This window comes from Dreissena polymorpha, chromosome 2 (assembly GCF_020536995.1).
Source record: "Dreissena polymorpha isolate Duluth1 chromosome 2, UMN_Dpol_1.0, whole genome shotgun sequence".
NCBI classification, from domain to species: Eukaryota; Metazoa; Mollusca; class Bivalvia; order Myida; family Dreissenidae; genus Dreissena; species Dreissena polymorpha.
In genome coordinates, this window is record NC_068356.1 from 68212555 (window position 1) to 68218596 (window position 6042).

At 31.5% G+C, this 6042-nt stretch overlaps 1 long non-coding RNA gene across 1 annotated transcript in view; it reads right to left on the reverse strand.

Moving 5' to 3' along the window:
- Positions 1-5575: 5575 nt before the first annotated feature.
- The window catches only part of LOC127867465 (uncharacterized), a 136818-nt gene continuing 136351 nt past the window's right edge, over positions 5576-6042 (reverse strand). Inside the window, exon 3 of the long non-coding RNA XR_008043505.1 lies at positions 5576-5644. This is a non-coding gene — a long non-coding RNA (uncharacterized LOC127867465). The remainder of the gene's footprint in view (positions 5645-6042) is intronic.

A 6042-nucleotide genomic window follows, 5' to 3' on the forward strand; every position in this document is an offset into this window, starting at 1 on the left:
AGAAGTTCTTGATCAATTGAACGCAGCCCAATTAATGTACTGATTTTTTAATAAACTGTATCTTTTTTTCTAGCAGTGGCGTTAATAAAATGGACTGCTCTAAGGGAAGAATCAATAAGACTGCTTTGACTTATATGATTTCTTTCCAACTAATGATCCAAGCTTTCGTTTTGCGTTTGTTTATTATTGGTCCTTTTAACAGGCCCAGGGACAAAAAACTATAAAAACACATTTAATTTTGATTTTATTAACGTGCATTGATTGTGATCGCCAATCTATCATTAATTTTCCATTTTAATATGATCAGCTATTTATTGTTCTCGAAGAAGATTAAACGCAGGCGTTACTTTATTTCATTATAGTATAAAAGCTTTACATATTGTTTGGTTGCTTGCTAAATTTCCTTTCAACGTTGTTTGTACAACACTATTTTTTTCGGGAGATTTTGATTATAAGTTTAAGAGCTCGAAAATAAATGTTAAAATATCTGTAACCTAATGATGCATATGCCGATTTAGGTAAATTGCTATCGTACGTCAACCAATTGTGCGTGACGCTTTGCTGGAAACACAGTATAAAACAAACCTTTTATTTGGTACAAATGCATTCCAAAACTTGGTACACATACTACAAATTTGATCACGAAGCATGTATGCCTTTAAACACTCAGTTAATTTACCACATCACACACAAATGACAAAACAAGTAATTTTACTTCTTCCAAAATACTATTTGGATCATCGAATATAATCCCCGCAAAAATATTCAATAAACAGCACGTTTGAAAATGAAAAAACATAATCAAATACATTTCATTTTCTTCAATTAATCGTCATGGGATCCTCTTTGCATAAAATTGTATAGTCGTACATCTCAAAATATGCTTCCATACAGTAATGATCGTTGGGGGACTTATTCAGCAAATAATGTGCTTGTTGCTAGGACATTAACACTTTTTACATGAAATCGATACATACAATTAAAAAGATCAGCGTACCGCTATAAATGGCTGCTAATCGTGTGTTCTGTTTCTGTAACTACGAATTTTAACGCTTTCAAATCGTATGCAGATGAAAAAATCAGGGGTTTTTTCTTTTATAACCAGATGTATGAAGTTATTTTAAAACAGGAATAATAAAAATGCATTCGCACATTTCCGTGTGTTGGCATGGCATTTCGATTCTTCAGAGGCATATACAAATTAACTGTGTATTCACACATACCATTAATTATTCACATAATATCAGTGATAGCGAATCTCTTATTGACATCAATTTTGATAGTCGAGACATGAACATCGTGCAGCATGCATAGTGCCCTGGCCTGCGGCAACATAAGTGTAATATTAATGGTATAACTACAACATTGTGTAAGAATGTTTTCCAAACACATTTCCCACGAACATATGCTATAAATCTCCAACAGTTATGGAATATTAGTTTAGCCCATTTAGGGAGAATATTGGCAATTCGTATGGTAACAGACACAATTAAATTTCTTACACTCTATGTTATTTCCGGAACCTATTTTCTTTACTCTACCGATTTGTATCTTTTTCCTAGATCCGACCTTTTGAAAGAAGATGTAAATACGATAAATAGGATCATACGTTTAAATGTTAGGAACGTGATCAATAATATATCAAAAGTATTTTTACGGTTAAATGTAATTTAGCACTAATATTCAATTACTTACGGGTCTGAATTTTACTTTCGAGTAAATTGTGTCTCCATAAAAAGTAGCAACAATAATAAATTCTCTCCATTAATGAGAATTCTCATGGAATATAAATTTTCTTCGTGTCGGTTGTTATTTTCAAATATGATAATACATAATAAAACCATACGCTAAACCATAAACAAAGATTTAGAAATATGAGGTGCCCGAAGATTTAATATAAAGTCTAAAACACACTAGAATCAATGTGCAAGGGCTATGGGCTTCTAGAAATGTATTGTTCATATTTGATGTATGACATCTGGTGATGCGAATAGAGATGCCATCTCGAGCTGTTATGATAATTCGTAACTTTGTTTCCTTATTTGTTGAAATGTTATATGACTTAGGCAACATTTCCGTGATTGCACTGACATTTGAAGCATTCCATACCGAGGATCGAGGCGTAATTGTCAATAAAACAACACTGTCTAATCAATAATAGATTAGGCCACCACCGATAATTAACCATTTCTTCTCATTCGTGTTGCAAAACCTTACAAACAGAGATGTTTTTCTTGTATTATTAATTTAGACGCATCCATGTATTTGCATGCTTTTTTCTTCATGGCCATGTGTCATGCGTTTAATGAGAACCAGTTATTGTATTATAATGGCATGTTTTTTCCAGAACGTGACGACATTATTTATGCTGTATTGTGACAGTGAAGGGAATATGTTTAAAAAAATGTGGAACACGATAATGAATATTTCATTTAAGTTATTTAAAAAAAAAATGATTTCTGGATAACCCATTTGATCAGTTGATTGATTTGTAATGACAGCGTTGGTCTTTATAATAAACGCATGCATACAAGTCTCACTTTCAATTAAGACGAATGTTCAATTCATAAATTGAAAAGAAATATAGGAGCTTAGTATCAGCTATGACCTCACAACAAACTTTAATAGATTACGAAATCGTACAAATATCAAATGAAAGAGTATATGGCCATTTACCGTAATTATGACTTACACTATTTATTCGAATGAGAACAAATCATACCATCGCACTTTATATATAATTAAAGTACTTTTGAGGTACTTTTGGGGTTTTGAACTTCCAAAACACACCAGTGAATGAAAACATACACACTTAAAATTCTCATAATATTTTATATAATATGGGCATAGCGTACTTTGTCTTTCTGTTAAAATCAAATTAATACTTAATTGCACTTTTCATTTGCTTGAAGTACATGTGATAGCTAGTGTACCGCTTTCATGTTAACTGTCAACTATGTGGAATAAAACACAATACATAGAGTGTTTACACAGCGCGTTGAAATCATATGTCCCACTAAAATCTCCTTCAACGAACGGAATATACAAGTATTAATAAAAATGGTGAAGGTTTGTTCTATGAACCAATATACTGAGGCCATATGATATTTTTGTTTTTGGAGCACAACCTTATTTCCTGGAACCGACAGTTTTTGAGCTGAATATAATTACAAAACCAATTTCCTTGATATGACTGTTTGGGAAGTTATTTGAATTGGATCAGTTGTTGTACCTTCTCGTGCCTGTCACGAAACGGCAAAGGGTTATCGCATAGATGCTTTATTGTAGGTTAATGCATTTTAAGGAAAGATTTAGAGAAGACATAAACATTGCACGTGTTTACGTATGTTTTCAAATAAATTCGCAAGATACTGCAAGATCAATCAGTGATAGTTCATTTAAATATCTTTAACGCCAAAGAAACGTCAGTAGGGACGTAGGGAGTTTTTCATAAGTTTATTCAGATTATATTTTTACGCACATGGAAGTTCATTCATTTGTTGGTTGTGTAAGTAAGGTAAATTGTTTGTGTCTTAAGTACATGTTCGTGTCAATGATGTCTTTACAGAACTTTCAACATAAATATTCATATGATTGTGATGATAGTGAAATCATTTACTTAATAAAAACGATACGACCCAGAATTATTTGAGGCACTGTATGAGCTTGAGTTGCTTAACCATTCATATTTTAGCGTAAATAAGCAGAACTGTAGTTTAATTCGAACGTGGCGGCCATTTATAAAAGCTGTGTCTGGTTTATTCTGTTGATAAGAGGAGGATTTCACTGTTCATATGTAATCACATTCGATACAATTTACACTATTTGGTTTGACTCTTTATCTGGATGTTCTTGTATAAACGCCATTAACATGATAATTCAACCATGTGTACTGGAAAACGAAGCATACTTGTCATTGAAACTAAATGAGTTCAGATATAGTGGATTTGATCGCCGCCGATACTTAACCTATTTAACATATTCGTATTGAAGAGCAATCAAACATACTTGTTTTTCCTGAGAAAAAAAAAACTGCCTTTATGTATGTTTTACGGGTCTTTTTCTCAGTTACGTAACGAGCCCTTAGTATTCGATTTGACCGGGATATTCACAATCAGCAGGAATGACAGTCAACTAAAGCGATGCATATTGCTCTTTATTTATAAGGCTTAAATATCTTGAGTTCAATAACCTCTTATTTCTTGACTTTTTGCCTATGTGTTTATATCAATTACTAATTTTGGAAGTATACTAAACTTAATAACTGATGAATATGTTTTAGTAAGTGAATACAATTATATAACAACAACAAAAAAGTAGTAGAAATACAGTATAGATCTTTAAATGACATAGTTGTGTCGAGATGATCAAAAATAATTGCAAATGAACATATGATGTGTACTTAAAATATATTATGTTGATTCTATTGTATTTGCTTGTTTACTTTTTCTAACAAAGATTCACATAGTATTATTTCAATTCTAAGTTTGTCTCAAAGGTCATTAAAAGCTTTATTTATTTTAAAGCGAGATAATACGATGTTTATACGTGTTAAATAGTAATATGTTGATAAAAATATGTTACAAAAAACAAAATAGGCAAGAAAAATTATACATTGAAGACGAATTTCATAAAATGCAGCAACGACAAATAAGTGCCCCGAGCAGATTGTGACGAAGATATTCGTTAAAATGATCCGTAAAACAAAATTGTGTCTGTGTGTCGTATTAACGAATCTGCACTAAAACTAAATTATGATTCACATCGTACATGCATGATATACATGCTGGTGAATTCGACTGTACAGCCTTTTTCGATTTCAGAATTAAATATCTGGCTTATTTCGCATTTTTATTAACTTTTATTTTAAATTATATTGAAATATATGTATAATAAGTTGTTTACACATTTTGTATAAATTCATATATATTTGACAAAATCGTATAACCTCACTTTAAATTACTTATTACACATTATGAATGATAGTAAATATGCACCATAGAGACTAATTTAATGCGACCTTTTAAAAGTTAATATGATAGTAACCGAACTAAAAATATAATTGAATTTTAAATATAACTTCATCGACCAACAAGCCATATCACTTAAGTATACGATAATGATCGCTTAGAAACAAAATTGAAGCAGATTATGTCAATGAAACCGAGACATAAACACTATTGTATGTGAATCGTATCATAATGTTTAGTAGTTGAAGAGCACCATACAAGCATGCAACATGAGTAATTGTCCGTTAACCAGTGACGTAAAAAATATTTAATGTGAATCGTAACATTAAGTAGGTTTAGCAGCATATACGCATGTCATATCAAATGCCACCACAATAAAGCACAATTTTCAATTTTTGTACAATGCGGTACGACATTTTCAGAATAGTTTCATGAAAACCATATGACATTAAAAACCGCTTCGAATGCTTGATTTTGAACGCTATGCAAGCCCTTTTACAATCAAAAGTGATGACAAGAAAACAATTTACCAATAAATTAAATTAAATTGAAAAAAGTTGTTTCAAATTCGCAAATTTTCGTTTTAGTTATGATAATTGTGAGGAAACAGTAATACTGAACATTTACCATGGTCTAATATAGCCATTATATGCATCTTTTGACGATTTTAAAACCTAAAAATTATAAAGCGTTGCAACGCGAAACGATTGAATAATTTGGAGATTTCTGTTTTTGTCGTTAAATTTTGTGAAACTACGAAGATTGCTTATATACGGTATAAAATACGTCTAGTACGTTTACTCGGCGGAATAGCTCAGTAGGCTAGAGCGTTTTTACTTCAGGACTCTGGCAGGACTCCAGGGGTCACTGGTTCGAAACCTGTTCCGGGCAATGTTCTTTTCCTTTTTTTAATTTTATTCTTGATTTTTTACTGGAGCTTTTACGATCCAATGTTTACATTTATCGATATAAAGCATTTAATGAACAAGTTAAAAATGCCAAAATCTGTGAAAAGGCCCCTTTAAAGTATATGACATTGTTAAGGAATCTCATACACATGAACGTTGTAACA